Raw genomic sequence first — 18,445 nt, forward strand, 5'->3', positions numbered from 1 at the left:
ACACACATAAATACTTACATACAGATGTATATATACAGAAGAATAGAGAAAGCTAATGTAGCAAAATGTTCATTGTAAATCCAGATGGGGTGTAAACAAATGTGTATAGTACTATTCTTTTTCAACTTTATTATAGAACATAACTTTTTTAAAAAAGAAGCACTTGCAGGGGAAAAGGGTATTCTCATAGTCATTCAGTCATTCAACAAATATTTACTGAGCTTCTACTATATGCCAGACACTGCATTCAGCTCTGGAAATAGAATACTGAACATGATGCCTGTCCTTATAGAGCTTATAGTTTATTGGGACAGATGTCACAAACATACAAAGTAAAGAAATAAATACATAAATATATTAAGTACTTTCCAAAGGGAAAAATTAGGATAATGTGATACTGATGGGTGGGGCATATTTTCTTTAGGATGAATCAGGAAAGATTTCTCTAAGGAAATACCATTGAAGTTAGGTTCTGAAAAACAAGAAAATTACAATTATGGAGGGGGTGGGAAGAACATTATAGGCAGAAGAAACAGCATGCATGTGTTTAAGGAACTAAAAGAAGGGTGAAGCCCTATGTAAAGGACATAAAATGAGACTAAAGAGATAAGATTATTCAAGGTCTTGCAGAATTTTGGATTTTATTCTTTTTTTTTTAATTTTTTTTTTGTTTGTTTTATTTATTTATTCATGAGAGTCAGAGAGAGAGATAGAGAGAGGCAGCGGCAGAGGGAGAAGCAGGCTCCCCGCCCAGCAGGGAGCCCAATGCGGGACTCGATCCCAGGACCCTGGGATCACGACCTGAGCCGAAGGCAGACGCTCAACCATCTGAGCCACCCAGGTGCCCCGGATTTTATTCTAGGAGTAATGGAAGCCACTGAAAGATCTTAAATAAACAGGACAGTAACATGACTTGATTTTCAATTTAATATCACCCTCATTGCTATGTAGAGAAGGATTGGAATGGGGGCAGAAATAAAAATGTTGGCAGGTCAGTTGGGCTGGACTCACTACACTGATGTCAGTGGAAATGAAGAGAAATGAATGGATTTGAGAAATTTAGGAGGCAAAATGAACGGCAAGGAAAAGGAAAAGAATCAGGATGACTCTCAAGTTTCTGGACTGAGGGGGTTAATGGAGGTCCATCCACATGGTTTTATTCATACCCATATTTGGAATAGAAAACAGTTCAGTTTTGGTCATGTTAAATTTGATATATTCATAATATATTCAAGTGGATGTGTATGAGACTGGAGCTCTGGAGCTCAAAGCAAGTTTCATACATGACAAGTCTTAAAAAAACCCCTATCTCAGTGAGGATTGTATTGTACTGCAAACAAGAGAAAACTAGAACAGTAATTTAAACAAGGAAGATATTTATTTTCTAACATTAGCTGCTACATCCAAGTTACAAGCAGAAAAAATTATTAAGAGTTTACTCCCTACTAATTTGTTGTCCTTTTATCTAGGAAAAAAAATTTTTTCCATTTACATCTAACTAGCCAAAACTATGTAATTAAGGGGTGCTAGGAGAATACTGCTATTTTCTTTATAAGTATTATAGCACTATTTTACCCTTAAAAATCATCTGGGTACTACCTGTAAAAAATTAAAACTTTTTAAAAAGTATGAAAGGGAGATGCAGAAAAGGAGACAACATAAACAGTCAACTGTTCAGAAAAGTCTGGCTATTCAGGAAAGCTAAAAAGTAGAGCAGGGTTTTTCATCTTCAGCAATATTAACAGTTGGGGCCAGACAAGTCTTTGTTGTGGAGAGCTATCTTACACATTGTAGGATTTTAGCAGCTCTGGCCTCTAGATTCCAGTAGTATCCCCTTCCCCAGTTGTGACAATCTAAAATGTTTCCAGACATTACCAAATGTTCCCTGGGAAGCAAAACCACCTTCAGTTGAGAACCACTGCAGTAGAATAATAGAAAGAATATAGTACTGAACAGGTTTTTTTAAACATAGAAACACAGCAGCATGCTTTGAGAGCCAATGGTAAGAATCCCACAGGGAGAGAGGCTAATGATGAGGAGCAATTACTGATGAGAAAGGGAAAAAGGATGGGGAAATAGATGACTGAACACTGAAGAAAGGAGGCAAGAGGAGGACTTCAATGCCAGTTTTGACAGAGTAGTTTGTACCAGATTAACCTTCTTAATGAAAACAAGAAAACAATTATAAAATCTGAATAAAATATACAAAAGAGCTGTTTAGATGCATTAGGCAGCAATCTAGGCAGAATGTGAGGGGCTAGGATCTATGAAAGAAGGGAAGAACATAAGGTAAGCTCCACATTCACTTGGCCTTTTCTCTGAGAGTATTGGCCAATTCACAGCACAGGAAAATAAGAATTTTAGGAGAAAGTGGCAGTCCCACTTAGCCAAGACAGAGGTTGGAATTTGTGGTTGTCAAAGAAGATGGCATGTGGGGGTCAAGCTGCAAACAGGAAGGGACCACAAGTCTGCATGCAATCTCTCCATGAGGTCCTAGCCAACTCCTAAACTGCCACTGAGCAGTGTGTGACTCCCAGAATATCAGCAGAAAGCAGTAGGTGAAAAGGCTAGAAACCTAAGCAAAGACGTCAGCAACCACAGAAAACCACACACACTGTGAGGGAGATAGGGGCTGGACTTCACTCCAAGGTTACCCATCTTAGTTAGGACTACAGTAAGGTTACCACTGGGAGTGAGGGCAAAACTGAAATAGATCAGCCTTAACAAAAAATACAACCAACCCTACACAGGATTAAAGCAACCTATTCATACACTACCTGCTGGGGAAAAACAAAACAAAACTAAAACCCTTAATTTCAACATTCTTTAGAATTCCTACAATACTTTTTATAACCTTGGAGTAGGAAGACCTTTTTTTAAAAAAAAATTGATGTAATTCATATACCATTAAATTCACTCTTTTAAGGTGTGAAATTCAGTGGTTTTAGTATATCCAAAGGTTTTTAGTATATCTATCACCATTATCTAATTCCAGAAAATTTTCATCATCTCAGAAGAAAAACAAAAAAACCCTACATCCATTAGCAGTCACTCTCCATTTCTTACCCCCTTCCTTTTAGCTCCTAGCAACCATGCGTCTATGGATTTGCTTATTCTAGACATTTTATACAAATGGAATCATACAATATGTGGAGTTTTTTGTATTGGCTTCTTCTACTTGGCACAATGTTTCCAAGGTTCATACTTATTGTAGCATGCCTCAGTACATCATTCCTTTTTATGGCTGAATATTATTCCAATGCATGGATACATCATTTTTCTGTGTCCACTCATCAGTTGATGGACATGTGGGTTTTCACTTTTTGGTTATTATGAAGAATGTGCTATGAACATTTGTGTATAGTTTTTGTGTGGTCACATGTTTTCAATTCTCTCAGATATATATCTAGGAGTAAAAATGCTGAGTCATATGAAAATGCTGTTCAACTTTTTGAAGAACTGCCAAACTGTTTTTACAAAGTGGCTGCACCATTTTATATTTTCACTAGCAATGTATAAGGGTTCCAGTTTCCCCACATTACTGCCAATACCACTTGTTATTGTCCACATTTTGATTAGAGCCATCCTAGTAAGAGTGAAGTGGTATCTCATTGTGGCTTTGATTGGCATTTCCCTAATAACCAATGATGTTGAGCAGCTTTCCCATGTGCTTATTGGTCATTTTTATATCTTCCCTGGAAAACTATCTATTCAATCCCCTGACAGTTTTTTAAACTGGGTTATTACAATTTTTCATTTAATTCAATGAATGATTATAAGCATGCTATAAAATATGACCAAGTGACTTCATTCAATCAAAGCATGTTATAAAATAGAACAAAATGACTGAAATTCCAACAGAAAAAACAGGTGATTCAAATATTGGTATTAATACAAAGATGAAAATAACTATGACTAACATTCAAAAAAATGGGGAAAAAGATGGTGAAGTTGAAGAGAGAATAAAACTATTAAAAAATCAAGTGAAAATTCTACACAACACAAAACCACAGAATAAATTAAAATTTAAAATTCATTACATTTACTAGCAGATTAGACTCAGCCTAACACAAGTAAACTTGAAGGTAGGTTGGGAGACAGTAATCAGACTGAAGCCCAGGAAGGAAAACAGGTGGACAACACAGGAAACAAGTATAATCATGGATCTAAAGAAAAAAAGAATAGGACAGAAGCAATATTTTGAAGAAATACTGGTACAGAGCTTTCCAAAACTGATAAAAGACATTAACTCACAAGTTCAAGAAACTTAGCAAACCCTAAACAATATAAATCAAAAGAAACAAACAAAATACATCCAGGCACAAGGCGCCTGGGTGGCTCAGTCGTTAAGCGTCTGCCTTCGGCTCAGGTCATGATCCCAGGCTCCTGGGATCGAGCCCCGCATCGGGCCCCCTGCTCGGCCAGGAGCCTGCTTCTCCCTCTCCCGCTCCCCCTGCTTGTGTTCCCTCTCTAGCTGTCTCTTTCTGTGTCAAATAAGTAAATAATCTTAAAAAAAAAAAAAATACATCCAGGCACAGTACAGTAAAACTACTGAAATTAAGACAATGAGAAGGCAAAACTGTGAAGACAATAAAAAGACTATGGTTGCCAAGGATTGGGAGGAGGGATGAATGGGCAAAGAACAGAGGATTTTTAGGGCTGTGAAAATTCTATGGTACTATAATGATGAATACAAGTCATTATACATTTGACCAAGGCCAAAGAATATATAACACCAAGAATAAACTGTAAACTATGACCTTTGGATGATTATGATGTGTCAATGTAGGTTCATCAATTATAACAAATGTACCACTCTGGAGGGGGATATTGATAATGGGCATTGTTATGCATATGTTGGGACAGGGAGTACATGGGAAATCTCTGTACCTTCCCCTTGATTTTGCTGTAAATCTTAAACTGCTCTAAGAAAATAGTCTTTAAAAAAAGACAATGAAAAAAATTTAAAAGTGGTCAGAAATATAGACTACTTTTCAAATGAATAATTCTGTCTGTTCAACAGAATGGCTAACTTTTTATAAGAAAAATGGAAACCAGAAAAAAAATGCAATGTCATCTTTAAAGTGCTGAAAAGTACCCATCTATAAGTCTATACTCAGTGAAAAATCCCTTAAAAGCTAAAGCAAAATGAAAAACATTTTCAGAAAACAAGTTTTGAGAAAATTTTTGCCAGTGCACCTGTAATAAAATATATACTAAGGGAGTAATTCAGGCAAAAACAAAATGAAACAGGCAAAAAACGGAACAAAGAAAACTCAGAGTACATATTTAGATAAAGATAATGAAACCATTTAAAACAATAACGAAAATGTTTTTAGGGCTTTAAGACATGTTAAAGTATTATTTACATCAACAATAGCACAAAAGGTAGAAGGGAGTTAAATGAAGTTAAACTAGTAAGTTTTTGCACAGTTCCCAGTGTTAAAGTGGTATCTGAGTTAATCAATATAAAGCCAAAAATTCATGTTATAATATAAAAAATAAAAATTGAAAGATTATATAACTAATAAGTTAATAGAAGAAAAAAGATCTGAGAGAGGAAAAATACTATGATTACAAAAGAAGGCAAGGGGAAATAAAAGAAAAACATGACACAAACACAAAACTAATGGAAAGATGGTAGACTTAATTCAAAAATAGTGTCCATTAAATCTAAAAGAATATACCAATTAAAAGATGAAGATTGTCAGATTAGATTTAAAACAAAACCAGCCACATTTCCTAGTCACAAACATTAAATATTAGGTAACAGAAATAATGAATATAAAAGAAATTCCACACATACTCACCATTTATTTATATCAATAAATGAACAAACAGGCTCTAAGGTAGTACTAAAGACAAAAATAAATATTTCATAAGAATAAAAGGATTTTAAAAATTCAAAGGACTGAAAAACCATTCTATATTCTCTGAAATATTTAACAGAAGAGTTAAACTAGAATTCAGTAACAAAAAGGTAATTAAACATTTGCAAATGCTTGGAAGTTAAAGAACATACATCTTTAAAAATTCCCATTTTTACTAAACAATAAGGAAAATATGACACATCAAAACTTGTGGGAGCCACCTATAGCAATAAGAAGAAAATTTATAGCTTTTAATGAATAAAATAAAAAGGATGAAAATTAATGACCTAAGCATTTATCTCAAAAAGATAGAAAAAGAGGCACAGATTAAAACCAGAAGCTATAGAGAAGAAAATAGTAAGACAATCAAAGATATAAAAATATCATAATATAAAATATAAAATAAATATAAATAAAATACAAAAAAAGCAAACACGCAATAGCAAAGTCAATGAAACCAAAAGCTGGTTGTTTTCCAAAATTAGTAAAACTAATAAACCCTAGCAAGTCTTGATCTGATCAGAGAAAAAAACAAGGTGAGAGAGAACCCAAATTATCAGTATAAGGATTAAAAAAAGGAATCAACACTAGAGATCCGACAAACATTAAATATCTTAGAAGGATGTTACAAAAACTTTAGCCTAATAACTCTAACATTTTAAATTAAGTTAAATTTAACTGATACATCTTCCCAAGACTGACAGAAGAAATTAAAATTCTGGATAGTCCTATGAGGTATACAAGAAATTTGTGATTAAAAATACTCCCACAAAGAAAAATTCAGGCCCAGATTGCTTCACTGATAGATTCTTCCAAACATTTAAGGAAGAAATAACATCAATCATAAACTCTGTAAATGAACAGAAAATGAAGGAATACTTCCCATCTGGATTTATGCAGTCAGTATAACCTTGATACCAAAACTTGAAAGCAAAATTACAAGACCAATTCTCTCACTGACATAAATACAAAAAATCCTAAACAAAAATCAGCAAACTGAATACAATGGTATATAAAAAAGAGCATGAGCAAATGGAGTTTATTCCAAGGACAGAAAGTTGGCATAACACTTTTTTAAGGGGGGAAGGGGAGAGAAAGAGGGAGAGAGAGAATTCCAAGCAGGCTCCATGCCCAGTGTGAAGCCCAACGCTTAACTGACTGAGCCACCAAGGTACCCCAGCATAACATTTTAAAATCAATTATTTATTCATAGAAAAAAAGAAAAAAAAGAAAGAAAATCATGTGACCACCTACATTCACGCAGTAAAAGTATCTGATAACATTCAACACTTCTTTTGATAAACCTAGGAATAGAAGGGGACTTCTTTGAAACTATAAGGATTATCTACAATAACAAATAAACAACAATAACAAAATCTTAGAGCCCACATCATATTAATGGTAAACTAATGACACGACAATTCACTAAAAAAGATACAAAACCTGGAAAGGAAGAAGTTAAAGGTCATCACTAACAAAAGGGACTTCTCTACATAGACAAAGAATAAACATATGCATTAGCAGGGTCTCTTGATACAAGATCAGTATGCAAAAAATCACTGAATTTCTACGTACTAGCAAAAATCAACTAGAAAACAAAATTTTAAAATACCATATATGACTTACTTAAAAAACAATAAAATACCATATACAGCAATACTAAAAAGCATCAAATACTTAAGACAAAGTCAAAGGAAATGTGTAGGACCTTTACAATGCTGAGAGAAAATGAAGACGACCTAAACAATAGAAAGATACACTATACTTAGGGATTCGAAGCATTTCCAGTGTTACCAATTCTCCCTCATTCAATATACATTCAGTATAATTCCAGGGGAGATTTTTTCCAGTAGAAAATGGCATACTCATTGTAAGATACATATATAGAAATGCAAAAGACCTAGATTGGCCAAGGCAAACATTAAAAAGAATAAAACTGGAGAAGCTTACTTCAAATATCAAGATTCATGATAAGTTTACAGTAAGAGAATATTATATGTGGTAAATCTAGACAAACAGACCAATGGAATCAAGAAAACAGTGCTACACTTACATGGTTTTCTGATTTATAACAAAGGTTTTAGTACAGTCCAGTAGGAAAAGGATGGTCTTTTCAATAACTGGTGCTAGGTCAATGATACACATATTGGGGAAAAAAAACAAACCTTAACCTGTAACCTCACCAAGTATAAATATTAATTTGAGAGAGATTACAGACAAACATATGAATGGTACAGTAATAATACTTCTAGCAGAAAATGGAGATTATCTTCAGTACTTCTGGGTAAGGCTAAAACACTAATCCTAAAAGACTGATCAATCTGATTTTGCTAAAATTAAAAACTTCTATATATCAAAAACACCATTTTTAAAAACACAAAAAAACAGGGACAAATATCTGTATCTATAGAGAAAGATACAGTGATCTCTCGATATATGTCTGGAAAAGGAACATTCAGAATATACAGAAAATGCCAACAAATCATTTTAAAAAAGACAAAACAACCTAACAAAAATTAAGCAACACGAAGATTTCACAAAAGAGGATACCCAACTAGCTGATACGAAAAGCTCATCATCATTATTTATCAGGGAACTGCAAATTATAAGAGATGTTACCATAAAACCATCACAGTGGCTAAAATTACAAAGACAATACGAAAAGCTGAAAAAGATATGGAGCAACTAGAACCATCAATCATTGATGGTGAAAGAATAAATTTATACAACTCATTTGGAAAACTGTTTGGCAGTCCTAATATATACCCACAGAAAGATGCTTATATTCACTAAATGTCATATACAAGAATTTTCATAGCAGCTTTATTCATAATATCCCAAAACTATAAACAACCCAAATACTAACCATTAGGAGAATGAATAAATTTTGGTATATTCCTACAACCAGACACTACACAGCAACGAAAAGGAATAAAATACTGCTACATGCAACAACATGAATAAATCTCACAGATATAAGGTTAGTGAAAAAGACAAACACAAAAGATGTATGATTCCACACATGTTATATGATTCCATTTATATTACTCACTTTTATGAAGGTCAAATATAAACAAAACTAATCAGTGAGGAGAAGTCAGAAAAGTCACTAAATTTGTGGGGCAGGTATTTGAGCCCAAGTAGTGGTTACACAGGTGTGTGTGTGTGTGTGTGTGTGTGTGTGTGTGTGTGTGTGTATCAATCAATCAATCAGGGCCGGAGAGGGTGGGATCAAACAAAAATAGATTGGCTTTTTACAGAAGTTGGGATAGTTTTTCCAACATAATAAGAAGGTAAACAAGATGGGTTTAGAAACTGGTAGTTTTGTCAGTTTTACGGTAGAAAGATGAGGAAGCTATTGCTCCAGGTTTTTATTTTCTCAGTCTCAGGAGTTGATGTCATGCATGAGCAGAAATTGGGAACTCCCAGAATAAAGCAGGCTGATAAACTGAGAATTGGTTACAGATGTTATTAGTATCCTGTTGCTGCTGTAAAAAACCTACTGTAGGGGCGCCTGGGTGGCTCAGTTGTTGGGCGTCTGCCTTTGGCTCGGCTCGTGGTCCCAGGGTCCTGGGATCGAGTCCCGCATCGGGCTCCCTGCTCCGCGGGGGGCCTGCTTCTCCCTCTCCCACTGCCCCCGCTTGTGTTCCTCTCTCTCTGTCAAATAAATAAATAAAATCTTAAAAAAAAAAAAACCTACTGTAAAGTTAGGGCTTGAAAAAACACAAATTTATTATCTTATACTCCAAACTATACTACAAAGCTATAGTAATCAAAACTGTAGGGTACTAGCATAAAAACAGACACACAGATCAATGGAACAGAACAGAGAGGCCAGAAATAAATCCACACTTACATGGTCAATTAATCTATGACAAAGGAAGCAAGAATATACAGTGGGGGAAAGACAGTCTCTTCAATAAATGGTGCTGGGAAAACTGGATAGCTACATGCAAGAGAACAAAACTGGGCCCCTTTCTTACACCATACACAAAAATAAACTCAAAAGGGATTAAAGGCCTAAATTTATGACCTGAAACCAAAACTCCTAAAAGAAAACATAGGCAGCAATAATACATTATATGTTTAAAAAAAAGAAAAAGAAGATAGTAGGAAGGGAAAAATGAAGGGGGGGAATCGGAGGGGGAGATGAACCATGAGACACTATGGACTCTGAGAAACAAACTGAGGTTTTAGAGGGGAGGGAGGTCGGGGGATGGGTTAGCCCAGTGTCAGTTATTAAGGACGGCACGTACTGAATGGAGCACTGGGTGTTATATGCAAACAATGAATCATGGAACACTACATCAAAAACTAATGACGTAATGAATGGTGACTAACATAACATAATAAAATAGAATTAAAAAAAAAAAAGAAAACATAGGCAGCAATCCCCTGGATATCAGTCTTAACAATATTTTCTGGATCTGTCTCCTCAGGCAAGGGAAACACAGTTAAGGAAAACCATCAACAAAATGAAAAGGCAATATACTAAATGGGAGAAGATAATTTGCAAATGATATATCTGAAAAAGGATTAATATCCAAAATATATAAAGAACTCATATAACTCAATACCAAAAAATAAAAAAATCCCATAAATAATCCAATTAAAAAATAGGCAGAGGACCTGAGTAGACATTTTTCCAAAGAAGACATACAGATGGTCAACAGACACATGACAAAATGCTCAATATTACTAATCATCAGGGAAATGCAAATCAAAACCATGAGATATCACCTGACACCAGTCAGAATGGCTATATCAAAAAGATAAGAACAAATGTTCGCCAGGATGTGGAGAAAAGGAAGCCCTTATGCACTGTTGGTGGGAATGTAAACTGGTGCAGCAACTATGGAAAACAGTATGGAGGGTCCTCAAAAAATTAAAAATAGAAATACCATACAACCCAGTAATTCCACTTCTGGATATTTATGCAAAGTAAACAAAAACACTAATTCGAAAAGATATATGCATCTTTTCGGGGAAAAAAGTAAAGTATCAATGTTAATTGAGACTACCAATTTACAGAAATTCATTCATTTTAAAGTATAAGCAGCCAAAGAAGTGATTAAAATCATAACCTGTTTTTGTTTTGATAAGAACAGTTAGTGAACACATTAGCATTTAAAGAAATGTTCACATTAAAAGGGGAGGAGAGAGAAGTAGATGTGAAGAAGAAAAATCCTGACATTACAGTTTTACTATATTTACCCTCATTTGGATAAGAATGACATTCCTGAGACTTCCTGTGATTTCTCAAATTCAAGAATATCTACACAAGCTACTTTTTTCTTCCATATAATGATTATATATAAAATAACTGAAAGATATATGTCCATTTCAGAACCTGCATGGAAGTTATTGTGACAAGAAGAGAACAGACTTATTAAGACATGGATGCTGAGTGGTGTACTCTGCTCAAGAGCTAAATAATTCACTTTCACACAGCAGCCTCTCCATCCAAGTAATTCAAATTCCTGCCATTTCAAAATCACCTCAGGGCTGCTCATGAATTGTTCAAATCTATAATGTTAAATCTACTGTAAGACTTGTGCAGAGGGTATTTTTCTAGAACTATAAATTAAGGAGTTCTGATCCCCATAATCTGTAAGATTTTATTTAAAACTATTTTTTTTATGCACTTCCAGAGAAAATAATTGCCCTCACTTTAAGGTTTAAAGTATTCACTGCTTTAAATATGAGTGCAGCAACAAAAAACTGAGACCCTAATTCAAAATCCAAATTCCCAGGCTCCCATCATAGAGCTAATGAATGAGAATTTGTGGGAGCAAGGCTACAGAATCTATAGTTTTAATAAGCTCCCAGGAAGGAAGCCCCATAAAGGACTTTGTGCTGTCATTTGGGACCACTGAGACATACTCGACATTTTCAGAAATTTGACAAAATTTAACCATTCATTATTTTTAAACTGAATGTTAACCTTGGGAGAACTCTCAATTTCATCATCAAACTTTATTATGCTAACACTTCAATGATTTTTAAAAATCCTGTGTTATTTTCTGAAGTTCAGTTTTTATATATATCCAAATACCAAAACTCATTTTATACTTATAAATTATAAGCAGTTAACACTTTTCAGACAAATAACAGCTTCCAAAGAGTGAAATACCAAAACCATCCCATTCATCCACCAATAATCCCCCAATGACTATGTAAAATCCATCTATTTCAGAATACACAAGTTGTATGTGCAATAGCTGAAGGGTATTCATTCAGATGGAAGAGTATCATCTAGCTTTATCATAGGCTAGCTGTCACTGTGCCAGTCTACAGTTCACGTATGGTCCTTTAGAGAGACACTAAGTCTCATAAATTGTCAAAAAAGAAAAAAAAAAAGCTCAGAATCTCTTAAATAATCAAAATTCCTATGATTCCCATCCTGCTTTTGTTACACCTGACTTACTCCTTTTTAAAAATTTCTTATCATTTCTCTCAGTCTATCTCCCTTCTCTTATCTCTAAAATCACCTCCCTTAACTTTTATGACATCATTAGTCACCTGTGCCAATAAATTTACTATTTGTAGCTTTCAAAGATGAGTCAAATTTCTCATAAGTTACCAAGAAGATATTAAATTCAGGTGATCTTGAATCCAACTGAAAATAATGTGTATCACTGCGAAGACCTTTTAATTAAGATGAGTTTATTTGGGGTTTTCCAAAGGAAATAACCATCTCTAATCAAATAAGAATGCCTAGGATGGAAAAGGAAAAAATACTAACTCTCAAGAGCCATTTAGTAAACAGCTGAGTAAAAAGCAGAAAAGTAAATATTGACTATGTTTAATAAAAGCTTTGAGAAAAATTTTGTTTTGAAAGGAAAGCTACTTTAAAAAAATAATTATAAAATACTATTAACTACCATAAAAAGTTACCCTGAGAAAATACACTACCTGGCAAAATAATTTGAAATTACATATAAACCAAAAATTTTATATTTAAAATATAAGTGATTATACTATAAGGATATGAAAAAGAATTTAGTCTGCTCATTTCATGGATAGATCTTTTCACTGTGATAGAATTTTAAATGAACACTTTTTCAACTAGTAAAAATACCAACAGAAGGCTAAAGAAGTCCTTTATAAACTAACATAATACAGTTCAGTAAAAATACTGTTAGGCTTTCTCACCCATTCCCTTAAAATATGACAACAATGAAGAAACACATTTTGGAATACAATAGCTTGGAACCAGTTAAAACAAAATCCACTAATAATGACAAGTTTGCCAGGTAGGTTTGACCAAAGATCTCTATATAAATTTCTTATATTTATTGATTTTTCTGATAAAGATCTCCTATGAAGAAGAATAAAATGTACTATATGTAAACAGAGGCTACAAGTAAATCAATGCACTGTATATACTGGATGATTATATTTTAATAATTCTTATAATTGCAAAAATTATTTTATTTGCCGGGCGCCTGGGTGGCTCAGATGGTTAAGCGTCTGCCTTCAGCTCAGGTCATGATCCCAGGGTCCTGGGATCGAGTCCCGCATCGGGCTCTCTGCTCCTTGGGAGCCTGCTTCTCCCTCTGCCTCTCTTTCTCTCTGTCTCTCATGAATAAATAAATAAACTCTTAAAAAAAAAAAAAGTATTAAAAAAAAAAAAAATTATTTTATTTGCCTATACTTAGTTAAAATTTAAAGTATAAAAACATTAAGATTAAGGTTTTATAATCTATTTTTTAAATATAAAGCTACTAAATCAAAAACAACAACAAGATAAAAATCAAGTTCTATGAATAAATATTTTAAAAGTAAGTACTCTAGGATCATAACACTGACAACACTAATTATCTTTTCTACTCTTGGCAGTTATGTTGTATACTGTTTGGGTGACTGATGGGATAATTTCACTTCATTTTCTTTCAGTTTATTCTGGACCATGTAGGAGAAGAATATTAAAATAATTAACACCTCTAAACAAAGTACTTGATAAAGTTTTTAGTTTAAATAAAACGCTTAAAAAAAAAACCTCAATTAGCTAATACATGATTCTAGAGCAAATAACAACTAACCCTCTACTTGCTAAAGGAAAACTTTCACTAAGAATTTCTGATTTTAAAAAATGTCATTCAGTATTAATATTAACTATTTTAAGGACTTTTATATATTAAGATCATACACTTTCACAAAAAGTTCATCAGTTTGAGCTAGCATTACCTGAATTATCCTGCTTAATTCCCATATAATATATAAATTCCCATTAAAAATATGTCTATTTTTATATCATTAAAGATTTTACTCACTAAAAACATTTAATCAGGAATCAAAGCAGTCAGAAACAGGTAAAATGTATGACAAAACAAGTTATTCCAATTCCTTACACCTACAGATATTTTGATTAATTTATTGATAGCCAAAAGAAAACTAAAGTATTTAAATTAATATTTAATCTCAAATATAAATCTTTAACAATAGCAAATACATTGTCACTCAACTCGAAAAAGTATAAAAGACATTAATAATTAACGTTTTTATTTGAACATTTTAATAGATTTTAAGTTATACATATAGTTTATGTATGTCTTACATAATTTATAAGTCATAGAGCTTATAATAAGGCTACATATTAAAAATAATTAATAAAAAGCATATTCTTTGCCTTGATCACCTGATTTTTTGTTGTTGTTGTTTATAAAATTAATCACAGTTAGCAGGGTAGAAATCGCTTTGAGCTTCATGAATGACATCCAAGAGATGGGAAAGGATTAGTTCTCAGTTGCTGCCAGTTATAGCGCCAGGTGGCTTTTTCTGCAGTGAAGGTGTTACCGATAATCCCATTACACTGGTACTAAATCTTGCAGACATCAAAATTATCACCAAGGTTCCTTTTCATCCCATCCTTTCCAAATGACTGGAAGTCGCTTCACCTGAAAGAAGTCAAATCCACATGCAGCTGCTGTTTTAGCAGGCAGCAAACTCCCTGAGAATGCCAGTCGTGATTCAATTTTGCTGTGCTGGTGGCCCCCTATTCCCTGTCCAATAATATATCTGTTAAAAAATCCTACAGCTACAAATCAAGTTTAATCCTACCAGGGACCTCATGTTGGTCTTGTCTTCCAAAAAGGCAGCAGGTTCTGCTGTCTATCTCTGCTAGCGTCTGGGGAATACCCTTTAAATCCCAGCTCTACTTAGAAGAATAAGCTAAGGATCACAAAACATGACCTCAAAAACCCTGATATGACTATATTCTGACCCAGAGGCATTCATTCTAGGTGAAGATTAGAACTTTGCATAATAAGATTACACAGCAAGTGAATGATATCAAGGGACTATCCATATGCAGCCGCCTGGTTTTCTATAGACAGCCTGTGCTCTGCAATATGCAGTGCAGACGAAAAAGAGCTTGGTCTTTCTAGCTGAAATAAAATAGATTCACATAAATTAGTTGGCCATTTCCAGATTCCTAAATCCCCTATTACATCTTTTATTGACAGCTCCTGTGAGGATAGCACAAATGTTATTCCTTTTTATTCTGTGCTTCTATAACAATCATGCTCTGTAATTGAAATGTACATAGATTATGGCTCGAAATTAACATCTTGTTTGCTTTAATCTTGGATTACAATTGACTGTGTACATAATAAAATTAGGAAATCAATGGATGGATTTATCATCTCCAAGAAACTAGAGGTATTGTTTAAAGAATAGTTTAACATTTTGTGTCAACACTTTTAAATGCAGAAGTCACAGAGAAGTCAATAAAAATTTGAGTAAAAGAATACAACGGGCATCATGCAATATCTACAGAAAAGTTAGATTACATAAAAATTAGCTCATTTCCCTCAAAATTTTAAAGTGTTAAAATTTTCAAAATGTGAAAAATTCAGAGATCTCATGATTTTCTCTCAAAACCATACTTGAGCAAGAAGGTCAATTACACATAAGGTCTCTACCTTTTTAAAGTGGGTGCAGTAGCAGTATTTTATACACATCACCTTGATCATTTATACTTTAAAATATTTGAATCAATTCAAATCAATTGTAGCTCAAGGTTTTACAGTTCTTAACTACATGTTTCTAAAGTACTTAATGAAGTTCCCTCTCCTTATATTTGAATATATACAGAGCATTTAAAATGTATAGAATCCTAGAGAACTTTGTTTAGTTTTTTTCTTCCAACAAGTTTAAAGCTATATGAGCTCTAAGCAAACTTATATGAAAAGAGAGATATACATTCACAAAAATACCTATGCAGAAAAATTCTAAGAATGAGGAGTTCTCTATTTTAAAAAAAAAAAGCATTAATATTTGCCATGGGATTCTTATAAAACTAAGCTTCTTGGTATACTTGAAATATGTTTGACAAGTTTGATTTGCCCACAACTGTTGAGGAGCATACTACATCCAATACATTAGCCATTATTTCCTTATCATCACAATATATTTAAGCATATCTATACAATATCTGATAAGTACTCAGGAGTCAGGTGACATAATTATGATTTTGTGTATTAATCAGGCAGATATATGCCAATAGAATCAGTTGTAGAGCTATAAAAAAAACACCTTGTGTAATTTCAATTACATAGCCCATGAATATTCTTTGGTCACTTGAGTAGGATATTACTAGAAAAGTAATGAGGAATGCAAAAAATACACATTTCTGTTATGATATTTATATGTAGTACTTTAGAGCTACCCTGTTCAATAAGGTAGCCATTAGCTACACATGGCTACTGAGCATGTGAAATGTGACTAGTCCAAATTGAGATGTGAGTATAAAATATACACTGGACTTTGAAGACATAGTACAAAAAATACTAAAATATTTTATATTGATTACATGTTGAAAGATAATATTTTGGATATAATGGATTAAATAAAATACATAAATGACTTGCATTATATTTCTATTGGACAGCACTGCATTAACAAATCATACATTTTCAATAATAAATTCCTAAGCTAAATGAAATTGCACAACTAATAAAAAATACTAAAGCAGGCGGTTATTTTGGAAAAACAAACATTCCAATGTCAAGTCTGATAGATAAGCTAAGACAAGAACAAAATGCTGTCATTTCAGCCTGTATTTCATACTTCTAGCTTAAGGGTAATGGGGGAGAAGAAGGGACCAACCAAACTGCTGATCATCATATATCAAAAAAGAATGATGTTTTATAGTTACAAAAATGCTTTAGTCGAGTAAACATAGAATTGTACAAAAAATACATCTTGGGCAACTTCATAAAAGGACTAGTTAGGTCTATATGTCACCACTAATTGAATCCAATAGACAGCAACTTCAGAAAATGTCTGGATCTAGAAAGGGCCATGATTTTTTTCTAAGGTGCTATATAGTTATATTCAAAATTTAAAAATACACTAGAAGTAATAACTATAGAGATTTGAAGCATTTAATATATTTCATTAGTTTAGCAAAATAAAAAAGGTCAATTTCATAAATTATTAGAAATCTGCTTTTCCATTAGTCTTTTCATTATATTCATCACTGTAGGTTAAAAAATCCATTAATAAAAAGGGTTTTACAGAAATAAGGAAGACTATAAATAGTTAAAATATAAAACATATACCTAATTTAATTCAAGAAAGTTAAAGGCAGATTTAGTATGACCCGACAATTGATGTCCTACAATTAAAATACAAAGTCTATCTTTGTCACACACTGGAATATTATTTCAATATAAACAGTAATATGTGAGGTATTAACTCACTTAAAAGTTGCCTTTTCATAATTATTACTTTATAATATTTATCTAAAAATACTAAGACTAATGATGAAATATGAGTATCAATAAGATGGATAAAATCTAAATCAATTCTTTCTGATCTAGCCATTTCACTTTTTCCTAGCCTTTTAAAAATTATGTAAGTTCCTTCCTTTTCTGGTAGCAAGTATCACACAGACACACAGACACAGAGACACACATAAAAAAAAATAATAACAATAAAAAAACTTTCCAAGCATCAATATATGAGTGTAATGATATTCAGTCTAAGTTAATCCCCAGACATCCAAATTCATGAATAAAAATTCATCAGTTTTAAATACACTGAGCCTATTAAGCAAGAACAAAAGCATATGCACAAAAGAGCTTTTAATATATTTCAAAGCCCACAAGAGCCATGGTCTCATTAAAATTATAAATTACACAAACATGGAATGAAGATTCAAACTGCAGTGCAGCTAAGCAGATTACAGAAAACCCCGCGTTCCATATGATAACACACCATGGCCCTCCCAGATGGGGGCTTGGAACAAAAAGGCCATCACCACAGCTAGGGAAAACCTCCTTGTGATCTCTGGTTTCTGTTCAGCAGATGACAGCCAAATAATATGTTGATTATTCTGTTTGTGCTGCTAAGCTTGTAAGACGGAATAAAAGCGATATGATCTATTGTGAACCCAATGCTAATGTGTTGCTCCACTCATAAATAATATACTGAATTTATTTTGAAACTATCTTTTATCTGAATTTCAGTTTTTAAATGCATGAATTAAAATAAAAGCCAGGATAAAATAATATTTAATTTGATGCTTTAAACTAAAAAATGTAATGACAAGTGAAAAATATCTAAGT

The 18,445-nt window shown here is 33.1% G+C and overlaps 1 protein-coding gene across 7 annotated transcripts in view; it reads right to left on the bottom strand.

The window, feature by feature from the left end:
- Window positions 1-18,445, bottom strand: part of IMMP1L (inner mitochondrial membrane peptidase subunit 1) — an 80,277-nt gene that overhangs the window by 34,047 nt on the left and 27,785 nt on the right. The window contains exon 3 of one of the 7 annotated variants that reach the window (XM_032413869.1): window positions 14,512-14,770. The exons of 5 other annotated variants lie outside the window; for them this stretch is intronic. The gene's annotated coding sequence lies outside the window, so the exon portion shown is untranslated. Of the gene's footprint in view, window positions 1-14,511; window positions 16,670-18,445 lie in introns of those variants that run through there. One more of the 7 variants, XM_032413873.1, reaches the window with a different exon arrangement.

Source organism: Phoca vitulina, unplaced genomic scaffold (assembly GCF_004348235.1).
Source record: "Phoca vitulina isolate PV1807 unplaced genomic scaffold, GSC_HSeal_1.0 scaffold16, whole genome shotgun sequence".
Taxonomy (NCBI): domain Eukaryota; kingdom Metazoa; phylum Chordata; class Mammalia; order Carnivora; family Phocidae; genus Phoca; species Phoca vitulina.